Below are 15561 nucleotides of genomic sequence, written 5' to 3' on the forward strand. Positions count from 1 at the left end.
ATTTCTGCTATCAGTCTCCCTGAGTACATTGATATAAGCTATTTGCCATCTGGTTATACCCTCTGGTTAGGGAGGCAAAATGCAAATCATTGACTCTTAAGTGTCCTTGGTTTAGGAAAGATAGGATTTACTAGATGGCTCCAAATTGCTGTTTAACCATCTCAGTTTCCCTTTGCCCTGGCTTACTAGCCTGTGTCATTTACATAACTTCCTTTCAACATTTCTCTTCACAAAATTCTACAACTTTCACAAATTTTCTTCAGAAACCTTATAATTTTCAGAAATAACCAGCTTTAGAATCCACTTTCTTATTCCTTCAAAATCCATCTCCATGCCTCATGCTTTATTGCACCAAAGTCATACTTTCTTTCCAATTAGTTAGATTTCTTGACCTTCAGAAACCTTAATTTTTAGATGGCATGTAAGCAATGAACATTCCTCAGATTAACAATACAGTCACATTTTAAGAGATATTTCAATTAAAATATAAGACTTATTCATGAACAGATTCAAATCCATCCTCTTGATTATTAAGCAGACTCAGATTAATATTCAGTAGCCTGTTATTTAAAAATACCTAGATATTTAATAATTTTTACTGTTTAATCCAGCAAACTCCAAAGTTTTAAGTTATGAAACACTTTGAAAAACTATGTTTAGGCATATATAATTACCACTGAAAAAGCTTTATCATATACCCTTCATTTTAGTTATATCTATTTTGCCTTAAAAACTTTGAGATTTTTAACTTAAAGCCAATTATTATTACCCAAGGCATTTTCTTGGCAAATTTTGTAACAAAGATAACTCACTAGCCTTCAGTGGCTTTAATGTTAAAGTACTATTATTGTTATTAATTACTAGAGGCCCGATGCACAAAATTCATGTGGGGCGGGGGGAGGGGGGTGGTGAGTGTTCCTCAGCCCTGCCTGCAATCTCTTGCAATCTGGGACTGCTGGCTCCTAGGCTCGCCTGCCTGCTTGCTCCTAACTGCTCACCTGACTGCCTGCCTGATTGCCCCTAACTGCCTCTACCTCAGCCCCCTGCTGCAAGGCTTTGTCCGGAATGACTTCTGGAAAGTTGTTTGGCTGTCCAGTCTAATTAGCCTATTATGCTTTTATTATTATAGATTATTTTATAAAAATGGGAGAGGCCCCCACACTGCCATTTCTGTAGCCTAATGGAGGGCACGTCTATAGGTCTAATCCTTCTAGGAAAAAGACCTGGGGGGGGGGGGGTTAAATTATTATTCCCCATATTTTTTCTTTCTGATTAGACTAACAACATGAAATCTCACATATAAGAAGATATCTTAAAAACAGAAATGGAAAAATCCCTATAGTAAGTAGATGAGTACTCATAAAAGGGTGGACTGGGACATTAGCCTTGGAAACTTCAAACTAAGTCCCCCAAAGACAAGAAGGCAAGCAAAGAACACCAATCAGCAACCCAGTTACATTACAGACAGATAAGAACTTTCACTAGCTATGGGTTTCCAGTGGCTGATGACCTGAGAGGGGGAGCAGGAATGATCCCCAAGATTAATTCTTGGCAGCTCCTGGGAAGTTCCTGAAATCCCTGCCATCTGTTCAGCCCACCACAAATACCTGGGGCCTCTAGCAAAGTGAAATATGCTTCATCTTTAAACAAATTAAACTAGGATTGGGTTAGTTATCACTCTATGTATTCCTTTAAGAATCTGTGGGCAAGCACATGTCAAAGCAGTCATCTAATTAAAAATTACTGATTTTTCTGATTCAACCACCAGATTTTTGTAACTGGTTTCTTATTCAACAAGATAGTCCTATTCAAAAACAATCTTTAATATGTAGTAGGTTTTTGAAAAAAAAAATTTAATCAAATAACATAAATTAAAAGCTATGCTATCTTGGTAGATGATTTCAGGTGAAATAAATAAATAAAATGCCTTTTCTGGATTTGACATTATAAAATGTCATTAGTAATACACCATATTGCATGGTACCTTGTAGCATACAAAAACATTGATGTAAAAATGGGCCACATTTCTTTGTTTTTAAAATAAACTTGAATGCATACATTTAAATGGGTTTTTGTTTTCTTATTTAAAATAATTTTAAATTATTTTAAGAATGCAAATTTTAAGCATTCCTCTATACATCTTCCTAAATAGTAGAAATACATGTTAATATTTACTTTAATGCAATTATAATTACATCATATGTATGATTTATTATAGATTCCTTTAAACACATGCTACATGATAGGTAATCTTCTTAAAGATCAATTATTTTTCCCTGGCAAAGGTAGCTCAGAGCATTGTCTCAATAGGCTAAGTTTTGGGTTTGGATTTCCAGTCATAGATGAGATTGTCTTTTAACAAACATCTGCTTTCTACATTAAACCCGAACAGATAAGCTCCCACATTATACTTCCTCTATATAGAAAAATGTGAAAAGTCATAAAAACATAATATTCAAAAAGTTAAAGACATGACCCTATAAAAACAGAAAATTTAAAATGAACACATGTCAAATATTTTATTCACCCCAGAAAAATAAATAAATGCATTTTAATGCAGTAATTAAGACATCATATATCTTTGTCTTGAGATATTTTACTAAGGATGAGTCCTTATTTGTTTCTTAATTGGCATAACCTTTAGCCCAAATCAGTTTAATTCCTTTATATTCAATATGCATGCTATGTGAGAGGAAGGGAAAGGGAAAGAGAGAGAGAAGCATCAATGATGAGAGAGGATCATTGTTCAGCTGCCTCTTGCACGCCCCCTACTGAGGATTGAGCCCAAAAACCTGGAATTGAACCAGAACCTTCATGTTCATAGGTCCATGCTCACCCCTGAGTCACACCGACCAGGCATATGCCTTTCTTTTCCTGTTTTCTGAACTATTGAAATGCCCTTTTTTAATGTCTCTAAAACTTTTCTTGAAGTTTTATGAAAATACAATATTAGAAATATTTTCTGACTCTGTATATGACAATGCTATTTCTTCTGACCTCCTAATACAGTCAGTTGTGCTATAAGGCAACATATGCATTCCTAAATAGCACTGCACTGTGCAAAACTATCCAATAAATCCAAAGGCAAAAAGTAGGGTTGGAACAAAACAAACATTTTCTCAATGACAGAAACACAATAAGAGAGAAGAGCTTAAAAATGGTAGCACAATTTTACAAGTATCAGATGATTAAGCAATAGCTACTCGGCTAGCACTTTATCTGAAAAATACCCTAAATTTGCTGGACACTGGGCATGTGAAAGGTGGTGGGAAGAGTTATATGAAATAGGAATGGTTGCATGGAGGTAGTTCCTAGATTTCTGAAGTGTGTACTTGTGTATATTCTGTGCATTTTGTATATTCCTACATTTTGTATATTGCCTTGATTCAATTAGTTGAAATTTTCTGCATTCACCTAGTATTGAATATGGACAAAATCACACAAGCATTATTTTTAAATTTGTATTCTGCTCAAATTATTCCCTCATATGTCAATCATGTTGGAAAAAGTCCACATTTTCAAAACAAGCTGAACTGACAGCAGTATATCTTTATTTTCAGAAACATAATTTTGAACTCCTGTTATATCTCTTAAGTACATATTTTATTTGTCCTAGTAGACTACATATTTGATATGCTATATATTTAGTATAGTATATTTACTTAGGAAATACTTTACCTATCACTCATAATTATGCTTCCCATGGCCTTTAGACTTTTAGGTAACTACGGAAGTTCCTTTAATTGAAGTTGCTTACTCTTATTCCATGAGCCACAAGACAATTTTCAATCTATATTTAAAAATGTAACTACTTCACATAAATATTTCTAAAGAGATAAATAAATGAAAAGGACAAATCATATGTGCTATGGTAACTGATTCTTTAAGGATAATAATACTATAAAAAAGTAGGGAGCATCTGCATAAAATCATTATATAAATTCCCAAATTTCTTATTTTATGTATTTAAGAACCCTTAGCCAAAGGTGTCTTTTGTATTCTTGGCTGGCCTCCTTTTACTCATTCTTATTCTAAGGATATTTTTCAGTAAATCTTGTGCTTCTTTTTATCCCAAACCATTCTCATCTGTGTCACCTTCTTAGGCTAAAAGCTTGTTAAAACTGAAAAAAAAAAAAAGATTCTTAATCTGTGCATAAGATCAGGTTAAAGGTAATTTTCTCTCCCAGGTCTTCGTTGATGAAGGTTTCTCAAGGAAATGTTTTCCTCCAACATGGTAATCAACCTCCTTACAACTTGTGAATATCATCTCCCTTTATTTTCTTGGCACTGCTGACTTTTTGTTTTGTTTTGTTTGTTTGTTTTTGATTTATTTTTTTTCTTTATTGATTAAGGTATTACATATGTGTCCTTATCCCCCCATTGCCTCCCCACCCCCTCTCACTCATGCCCTCACCCCCCTGGTGTCTGTGTCCATTGGTTAGGCTTATATGCATGAATACAAGTCCTTTGGTTGATCTCTCCCCCTCACCCCCACCCTCCCCTACCTTCCCTCTGAGGTTTTGAAGGTCTGATTGATTACTTTTTGTTTTGTTGCCTGCTATTTTTGTATTTTGTTCTTATTATTTATTTTGCATCTGAATGGGATTATATACAGGAGTTTATGATTTTTGTTGGAAAGAACTTTTTTACCAGTTTGGAACTTCTTTCCTTCCCTCTCTCCCTCCCTCCCTCTTTCTTTCTTTCTTTCTTTCTTTCTTTCTTTCTTTCTTTCTTTCTTTCTTTCTTTCTTTCTTTCTTTCTTCTTCTTTCTTTCTTTCTTTCTTTCCTTCTTTCCTTCCTTCCTTCCTTCTTTCCTTCTTCTTCCTTTCTTTCTTTCTTTCTTTCTTTCTTTCTTTCTTTCTTTCTTTCTTTCTTTCTTTCTTTCTTTCTTTCTTTCTTTCTTTCTTTCTTTCTTATCCTTACCAAGGACATGCTTTTATTGAATTTAGAAAGAGAGAGGAAGGGAGAGGAAAAGAGAGAGTGAAGAAACATCAAAGTGCAAGTGAAATCAGTGGGTTGTCTCCTGCACAGTCCCAACAGGATCAAATCTGTGACCTTTCTGTGCACAGGATGACAATTGAGTGACACTGGCCATGACGGGAACATATTTCTTTATTGACATAAAAATATATACCATTTAATTTCTCCTGTAAAATTCTGTTTTAAGTGCATTTTATGTAAATAATGTGAGTGATTCTATTCTAGAAAATAGTAAGAACAAATATTAGAAATTACGTTCTTTTGATAAAATTGTTTTTTATGGAATAATGTAATGATATAAATGATTTGTAATACAAGTCTGCTTTTTTTCTGAATTCTAAAAAAAATGAGTATCATTGCTATAATTGAACTAATTGTTTTGAGAGAGGAATATGAGAAAGCAAAAAGATTAATATTGTTTTAAGATCTATAATGTATAAGGTGTGGGCTAGCTGACTATATCTATTTGGTCAGTCTATTGTCCCCCAAATTTCTCAAGGCAGGGATTTTTGTCTAATTTTTTTTAAATGTCTTATTTTATAAATAATGCCTTGTTACAGTACTTCATTCTCCAAACATAAGCTTATGTCAAAAATCAGGTAGATTTGGGGAGGAGGGAATAACCCACTTAGTTCTCTGCTATCCTCTAACTGTGTCAGCTAAAAACATATTTTTATATACATATTATCTAGGTGGTGCTGTTTTTTGAGAAAATTTATACCATTATAAAGCATGAATGCTTACATTCTCTTTGGCATTAGGTTTAGTTAATTCATAAATAATAATTGAAGTCTACTAATAAATTACAGAAAATGCCACTTACCTTCTTAAGTCAACAATGCTGGATTGTTTTATGAGTTTTGAAACTCATCTTTACATTTGGAACTGCATTAGTCAACAAAAGCATCCACTTCTCAAGATACCTTAGGTTGGCAAGAAGTGTTCATTATTTGCATTTCTAAGAGCTCAGCTTCTTTGCAAGTTCCTGACAAACCAAATAAGGCAGCTATTCCTCATGCAAGAGAGTGTGCGAGAATGGCTTTTGTTCTTTCAATTGCAAGAGATAAATGGAAAAAAGGAAGAATTCTTGAAAGCTTTGTTGAGGTACAGGTTTTATTTGATAATCAGACAGCATCTTAGCTGAATAAAATAAAACTGTACAGCACTTTACATCCTTTTGCGATGAGAATATTTTTGCCTTCCTAATCCTGAAATGGCTAGTCAAGTTAATTAAGGAATTCATAAAGTTAGCTAAGGAATTTATAAGGATGAAATGGCATTAGCCCTTTCATTTTATCTCTTTTAAATTCTGTTGTAATAAGTAATTCTACCATACTGAACAATGTTTTAGTGGTGATCATTATTGGTACTTATGTATGTTCTCAGAGTTTATTTTTCATGTTTGTTGGCTAGGTTATAGGGCATGTTTTTGTCAGTGATCATAAGTTTATAGAGTGCTGGGAACTAGGTGATATATTTTGGCTTATGGAATACCAGCATGGTATCACATATTTATAGAAGCTCAATGTGCTCTTGTGTTGACAGATATTACAATGATGGCTGATGTCTTTTTTATTATCTATACAGCAATAATCATCTCTTACTGCTTTGATTTCTCAATACAACAAAATGAATTTAACAGCAAACCATATGTAATATATGCACTTGCTCAACATGAATGTTTATTATATTGTGTAGCTTGTAAGCAAAAATATTTATTAATTATATTCAGAGATTAAATATAATAGTACAAAACATTACTCTGGCAATACACCAAAATATATTGCCTTAGCCTGAACTTTATGTTTTTAAATATATTTATTAACAGAATATCTGTCTCTTGGTTCACAGAGAATCTGCTTTGATTAAATATTAAGTGAAAGAAAATGAGTAGCATATAATTAACTTTTTCAAATAAACCTAATTAGAAATAAAATAGCCACAAATTGATGCATATGAGCATTGTAATTAAGAAAGAATAGTGCAGATAATCCTACAAAAGTGGCAGAGAGATTTATTCTTGATGAAATCATTGGCAGCTGTGGCTAATTTCAATTCCTGAGTCTAATAACAGAAGAATGATTATATACATTTTTTTTAATTTTTAGCATTTAAAAATCAGTACACAAATATGTACATTAAATGCTTAATGGTTCCAAAAATATGTATAATGAAATTATTAATAATTTGCTCTACTTGAGTAAGGATACAAAATTATCTTTATTAATAAAAAATAAAGCGGATCAGACAGTGGTTTTTCAAAACAACTAATATCATACCTAAGCTAATAACCACATTTTATGCAATGAATACTTACTAATATTCATTCTCAGCATTTTGACTCTGCAGTATTGATAGCCTTTGGCAAACTTGGAAGTGCATAAGAAGAGATAAAGCATAAAGATCTCTTCCTTGAGAACCTCTAAACTGAGGACCTCAGATGCTAAAGGTTTATTTTTGATAATTTAGGGAGAAAGTATAGGGAAGTAACTGTGTTTCACCTGCAGAAACCTCCTGGTTATTGTGCCAGAAAGTAGTTTAGACCTTGCACTGCTGTCTGTACCTGTGACTTCATTTCACAGCTCCCTGTATCTGATCTGTCAATGTGTAAGCATAACTAACTGTAAGTAATATATTAAACATAATCCTTTTCTTACATATGCATATATCTAATGCTTTCTAGTAATTTTGCACTTCTAGATCAACTTTTAATGTTTTCTTTTATTCTTTTGTCTTTTATTGATAGTTTATACCATTTTATTATTATTAATATATTTATTGATTTCAGAGAAGAAGGGAGAGATAGAAACATCAATGATGAGAGAGAATCATCCATCGGCTGCCTCCTGCAGGCCCCACACCTGGGATAGAGCCCACAAACTGGGCATGTTCCCTGACTGGGATTCATACCATGACCTCCTGGTTCATAGGTCGACACTCAACCACTGAGCCATGCCAGCTGGGCTATACTTTTAAATTATTTACAGGAGGCCTGGTGCACGAATTCATGCATAGGTGGGGTCCCTCAGCCTGACCTGCAATCGAGGCCAATCAGGGCCAGCCAGCAGCGGGGAGGGACTGTGAGAGGTTGACCTGTTGGCCCCCTGAGTTGGGCCCCGGGGGGAGGGACCATGGGAATTTGGCTGTGATAGAAGAAAAATAGTATATATTGCACATGGGATAGAGATTGTGCCTGCTCAGGGCATGTTTTTAGCCATAAATCATCTTTCCATAAAGTAGGAAAAAGAGTTCTCTTTCTGGATGTATGCAGCCCTGCAGCTAGATGACTTGGTGAGTAGATAGTACTCTGTGTCAGGAAAATGGTCCTGGGGGCTTGAGTCATAGTGCAGTGCATAGTCCTATCTCTTGTATCCCCTTGGCCTGGAATCTCTGTGTAATACACAAATGGCATAGACTGCATGAACCTCCTGCTTGCAGCACTTCATCTATCCACTAGCACAAAATAAATTTCTTTCTCAGAGACACCTCCTTCCCTGTCAAACTCTAAGCAGAATCTAAAAGTATAGTCTAGCAATGATGTTATTAAATCACATGGACTGCAAAATACATTAATTTATCAGGTTAAAATTTCTACCCAAATTTAAATTCTATATGTGCCTTCCTGAGAGTTTCCTTTCCAATTGCAAGATAGCTATGTTTCTCTTGGTAGTAGTACCTCTGGATTTGTTTTCTTCAAAATACTGAACATTATGTTTTCAAATATTTGAACCTTCTTTGTGTGGAATCTGAGGGAAAATGCTAGAGTAGAGCATAATGGAAACTAAGATTTTGTCTGTAATTTGAGAAATTCCCTTTCATCTGGGCCCTTTTCTTTTACTAATGAAAAGTTTGGTTCATTTCCAACAAAACAAATTAAGAAAAAATTCCCCTAAATTTTGCCTCATTTTGGCCGATAAATCATTTCCAAAACCTAAGACATCTTTTAGAGCAGATGTGTAGGCTTTAACTTACATGTTGCCGCGCTTGGAACTCCATAGCTTCCTATGATCCTCACTATAAACTCAATACATTCCTCTCATACTGTTAGCCTTTTCTCAGGCTTCCAAAGAACCTCAACACATTCTGTTCCTACTCTTCTAAGAATGTGATGCATCATTTGTCCTGACTTCATTGACACACTTTGAAATTTCTCTCTCTATAGCTGCCTTCTGCCAGAATGTAATATTAGTCGAATAACATTTATGGAGAACTTACAATGTAGAAGTTTTATGATAAATTCTTTTCCAACTTTAACAACAAAAACAACCTCAACAACACAGGGTGGGGCAAAAGTAGGTTTATCGTTGTATGAATGAAAAATAATACAACAATGAATAAATAATAATGCAAAAATAAACTCTGTGTTTTACATGTTCACAACTCTAAACCTACTTTTGCTCCACCCTGTAAATATTATTGTTTATTTTTATTCTTCTTCCAGGTAATGTCCTAGGCCAAATTTATTGAAAGAGAAATTAACTCTGTCAACAGTCATGGAGCAGAAAAAATTCTGTATTCTCTATTTGTACATTTTAAAAGGTAAAAATAATCATAGCTTAATGCAACATAGTAATTTTTACTTTATTGATTAAATTTGAAATGTTTAATAAGAATCATTTAAAATGATACCACACATCTTATGCCTTTGAGACTTTATAAAGGAATGAAACTAACTCAGAGGCTTATTAAAAGGATTACATTTCTCTAATTTTTAATGAGTTCTTGTCTTCCCTGCCAGTTCTACTGGCAGTAACTAATTTGAATTCCCATATTAAACACAGATTGAGTATTCAAAAAGAAAATGCTTAGGATCTCAAATATTGGCCACTGACCCTTAGGCACTCATTTCTTTTCTGCTTCTTCAGATTACTGAATTGGCTAATTACCTACCAAACATTGTGTCAAGAATTCATTTCTGTTAAAAGCTGATAATGTCCAAGTAGGAATAAATATTTACCTATAACATGTTTTTGTAGACTCAAATTACCCTGTATGTTGTTTTATATATATATATATATATATATATATATATATATATATATACAGAAAAAAGTAATAAAAATCCTAAAAAAAGGCTCTTAGTGACAGTATGAGTTTCTTCTGCCTTGCTAATAACAGCATGGATTTATAATCACCAAAGTGAATTGCATCTGTTGAAATAAAATGAGTTGGCTTGTGAATGTAATATATACATTAATTGAATGGATGGCATTTTCTAGATAAGAAAAAGTCAACATTTTTACTTTTTCTTTGCTTCAAGAAAAAATAAACAAAAATTATCTAAAAACAATTCTGCAAAACACTGGCATTAGCACAAGACAATTGCTTGGAAACGGGGTGACGTGTTTGTCAATGACTTCACTATATTTACTTCATTTTTGCAGGTTTAATTAATGCTTGTATAAAGTTCAAAGTTAGATAGCACTCTTACAAGTGTATTTGAAGCCTGTGAGGCCAAAAGAAGTCAGTCATACACTGCCTTCAGTGGCATATGTTGTCTTTTTGAACTAGGGAGGAATGAGAATATAATGGTCTGTTATTGTAGTTTATGCACAAAGACTCAAATAAGAAAGATATCAGTGTGTGGAGGGGGAGGGACATTTAGAAAATTTGGTATATTTTTTATCAATATTAAGGAATTATATTATTGGAATTTTGTATTTCTGAATGCAATTTAAGGGATAGATGTATTTCTACACACTACAGGATTGATTGAAATACAGTTAAACAAAAGAACAAAGCAAAAGGAATCAATAAGAAACAATGCTGTTTTTCTAATGAAGTCACAATAATATTCTCTTATTTTTCAAATACCTAAGCATTTTATTATGGGTTACTGAGGTCAGTAACAAGTACATGTAAAATACATCTGGAGGTAGTTTCAGGTTCACAAGAGTGAGGAATCTTTCTATTTTTTTTTAATTTGCTACTCCAAACAAGAGTTACATGAAAGAACAAAGCTATCTTATTTCATTCAATGCTAATATCTAAATATTTCCTCAAAGACCAAAGATCTATCTTTCGCAGCATACATGTGGAGTTGAACTGCTATTGTCCCTAATCCTGTAATCATTATTTCTGCAGCAATATGCCACATGCAGTAAAAAAGCTAGAAAATCAGGATAACTATAAATAATGTTGCTTTTCTGGAACATTATTATTGATTGGAAATCTGTGGACCTCACCAAACTAGTTTTTAATTCTAAACATCTGAATAGATGCATATATGACAATGCAGTTGTCCAGTTAGACTTGGAGCAATGGCCATTCGTAGTGGTGACAAATACAAGGGTAGAGCTATGAGCTTCTCTTCAGGGGAGGTATGTTGAGGGATGTTTAATGAACCGAAGATGCAGAGATAAGACGAGCACACAGGCGACTGATGCCAGACAGAGGGCTACAGCTCGCTCAGGCATGTAGCAACTCTGTAACCTTAACCACTGCTTTTATTGGGGTTTGGCACAAGGTTAGTGCGTCAGCAGTTAATCAACAAAATCTTGTTTTGTTCTATGTTATTACAATAGCGCATCGAAGACAACTTGCAGCTGTGCACTTCCTTTTCAGCTCTACCCACGACTTTTTAATCTTATCCTTTCTTAGGGAGGTAAATGTTCTGGGAACTCAAGATTGTGTGCAATCTTGACCCAGCGTGACTCGCTTGCAAGTCACGCGGTTGTTCCTGATAGAACATTCACCTCTTCTTGGCAGGACTTCAGATCTTTGTTTACAAATGTCCAGCGACAGAGGTATACTACAGTTCTAACAAAGATGGAAGGAAGCACAAAAATTTATCTTGGGAAACCATTTCTAGATGTTGCCATCATTATACCAGCTTCCTTTAATGACTCCCTCCAGCTAGAATTCCAAAAATGTAAAAAACATTGCTAGTTTTAATGTGCTCAGAATCATCAATGAGCCAAGTAACACTAATATCCTTTATGGCTTGGTGCCTAAAGAAATGTGTGCTATATTTGATATGTAAATTCCTACTATTGAAGAGCTTTTTAAGTCAAACCTACAGCTGGGGAGATATCCACACTGATGTAGGAAAACATTTATAAATAAAGCTCCTTATTTATCAAAATATAAAACAAGTGACATCAGTGAGAACAATAGGACTGTCCATCTTCTCTACATTGCCTGTGAACTTGCTAAACTCACTGTTTCTTATAGCATCTAGTCCAGAATTGCTATTGAGTCCCTCAGTGAAAGGATTTACTTCTAAAGCTTTATCCACTCCTATGTAATTATCCCACTTTACCTCAGTATCTGTTAAAATATGCTTGCTTTGGTAGCAATTTCACTAAAAAAAAACCACTATATTTAACTTTCCTCACATTCTAAATATAGGTTGCATAAAAATAACTTCACATAGAAGAATAAAATAGAGATTCATTTTCTCTTTAAATTAGCCAGAGTTATTTTCTATGGCTAGCAATTAATAATGTTGAGAAATACATCGTTTTATAATTAGATATCCATGAGAAAATGTAATATATTGTCCTCACAAAAATACACTATTCCCCAAATCCAGATATAGTGTGGACATTTAATATAAATGCATATAAGAATTAACAGAAGTAAATGCAATGATATTTCTTGAAGGTTTCTCCATACTGCTCTCTCTATGATGTGTATGAGGAATGGCACAGAATATCTTTTCTAGGGCTACATTGGACGATCTACCCTCATATGGTTTTCCAACACCAACTTCATAAGAGACTTTTTTTATGTTGAGAAATTCTCTGACAAAGTGCCTCAAATAACCACTATCTACTAAACACTTTTAATTTTCTTTGCATTCATGTGTGAGAATACAAACTATGGGGGGCATATTTTTTTCTGAATGTTCTTCAAGGTTGGTTGGGCTTATTGTTTCAATAAGATATGACAAAATTGAAAATTAATTAAGTGCCTCATTAGAAACTACTTTTCCCCAAATTCATTGATCTTACTTTTCCAAACCCTTTTAAATTAAGTTGTCAAGATATATCTTCAGATCTAGGTAATTCATACTCCTGAATATAATGGCACATCTTCAAACATCAGTGCTTGCAAGGATGCAAGGGATCTTGGAATTAAAAAACAATATCCCATTGGCCAGATAAATGTATTTATTCACTTTCCTAAAATGTAAGTATATTATCATCTGAAACTAAACTATCTAGCTACTAAGCAATCTAGGGCCTTTGTACACAGCAGAATTTATTTTAACTGTTTTTTTTGTAATAATCTTCACACATATTAATTTTCTCTGATTTCTTCTGCCTTACAACAATGCACAATTAACATGGGCTTGAGATAATGCTATTAATTAGTAATTTTAATCAAGTCCTTCAAATAATTGACTTTTCTTGACAAAAATAATTATAGTAGAACACTGCCAAATTATTCTGGGGCCTTGCAAATATTAGATGTAATTCTCATTCTAGTATAGTTTACATCACATCACAATAATAAAGGATAAAAATGGCTCTCGGCTAAAATTTTGTAGGCATTGAAAAATCTTAAGCGCTAAAGCTGTTCAAATCAGCACTGTTGTGTTTTACCTGGGAGGCTTAACCAGCTGGTGTAAGAGTGAAGTTGTCTCATTCTGGCCTGCAGCCTCTTATCTCTTGGTTTGTCAGCATGTCCTGAATGTGTAGCTCAATTTGAAGTAGTTACCAATCTCTGGCTTATAGAACGTAATATTGGAACAAAACTTTAGGTAAACTGATGGTAGATCCATTAAATCTGACTACTTTTGGTAGACCTGTAGGATTGAGTCATAATATAGTGTAATGTCCACAAATTTTCTCACCTATAAAACCACTCTAGGGAATTCCAATTTACCACCACCTGTTCTGTGACTAGATGAGCCTTTCTTTTAAACCTGTGTGTTCCCAATTCTATCAGATTACACAATGCAGTGTATGTACAAGTCATTTCATGTCAGAGCTCCCGAAAGCAGTCTTCCAAGGTGGTAGTAGTATTTCCTTCACTGTAGTTCATTGGGGGAAACCTAAGTCCACAGTAACTCCTCTATCTCTAAAACAACTCCTCAGAATTTTTTCAAAATTTGAAGTTCTGTACCTTCAGCTAATACCCCATTTGGACTTTTTCTCCTTTGCTAATCTTATTTTTTCATTCACTCTACACAGTTCTATTCCTCCCTTCCCCACTCTATTCAATGTTACCCTGCTAATAAAATAAAAAATAAAAATAAAAATAAAAACTAAATCCCAAACAAAACTTGCTAGGTATCCTTCAGAACTCAGCAATTTCCCAGATTCCTTCTTGGTCTTATAAATTATATGGGAGTGGCCATCTCCCATGAATTTACTCTTGACAGATTCTGTTCCAAGAAAGAAAAGGAAATAGTAAGTTTAGGTCCCAGAGGTGTACAAAACCGAAAACTCTGAGTTGCAGTTTGCCATTTTTCCCAAAACACTGAGTCAAATACACTTATCACTATTAAGTACATTTTGGGGGCCTAGTTCTTCAAGGCTTCACACACACACACACAAGATGACTTATATTTCTCTTTAAGATTATCCCTAATCTTAAAGTTATACCCCCAAAAAGGCTATCACCCTTTCTACCAAGATCCCATTGAAGAATGGTGTGTTAATTGGCACTCTCCAGTTACAAAATTTACCTTTGAATTGCAAGGTTAGGGAAAAGATCAGGGAAGTTCAGTTCCTCACTAAAAATGAGAGGGGTATTAGTGATTGTAGAAAACGTTATTGGGATGGAAAACCAAAAACTTGTCTTTATTTATAGGTGTCTAGTATGTCAGTATTTTGCACTTGTTAAAAGAAAAAAGAAATACCCAACAACTAAAGTTCAGATTTTTTTCAGATGAGTGATTTTTTCCATTTTCTTTGACTATGTCTAGCTTATTTATTATATTGTGTTTTCATTTCTATCCTGCTGTGTGGCAGGACTCAAAACTAATAGACTTCCTCAAATGTATTTTCTCTGACTAGAGAGAAGACATAACATTTTAGCTTACACAGGAATTCAGTGCTATGAGATTTAAAAACAATAACAATGTGAATATAGACAGTTTCTAAATAGGATATATTGAATTCAGTCATTGGATTCTATCCAAACTAAAGATGAGGTCATTAACCAACTAACAGATTTCTTAAGTGAGGTCAGATTTATAAGCAGTTATAAGTGTACAAGAGCATAATTGGTTGTGTTTTTAATTAAACTATTTAATTTATCCTAAGAATTATTTTCATTACATATGTATTATTTTTAAGCTGTTTCAATCTCTTGTGAATGTTAGTGGGTCAAGACTAAAATTATTTCTTTTCTAGGATTAAACTCATCATAAAGTGCCTTCAGTAAGCAAACAGGAAGTACAATCATAGTAGGTTATTTTTAGTAAACAAACAAAAATATAAACATTTTAACATATATTCTAAGCTAAAAGTGTAAATGTGTAACTATAATAATAATGTATATGCTTTTTGTCTATTCATTTTTTATCATCATAGATGCATTACATACACATTGACTTCTACCTGCTAGCTTCCTGCATGTTTCTGTGATAATAAAAATATTTATGTTCATTAATTATTAAAAATTATC

This window comes from Myotis myotis, unplaced genomic scaffold, assembly GCF_014108235.1.
Source record: "Myotis myotis isolate mMyoMyo1 unplaced genomic scaffold, mMyoMyo1.p scaffold_m19_p_3, whole genome shotgun sequence".
In the NCBI taxonomy this organism is placed as follows: domain Eukaryota; kingdom Metazoa; phylum Chordata; class Mammalia; order Chiroptera; family Vespertilionidae; genus Myotis; species Myotis myotis.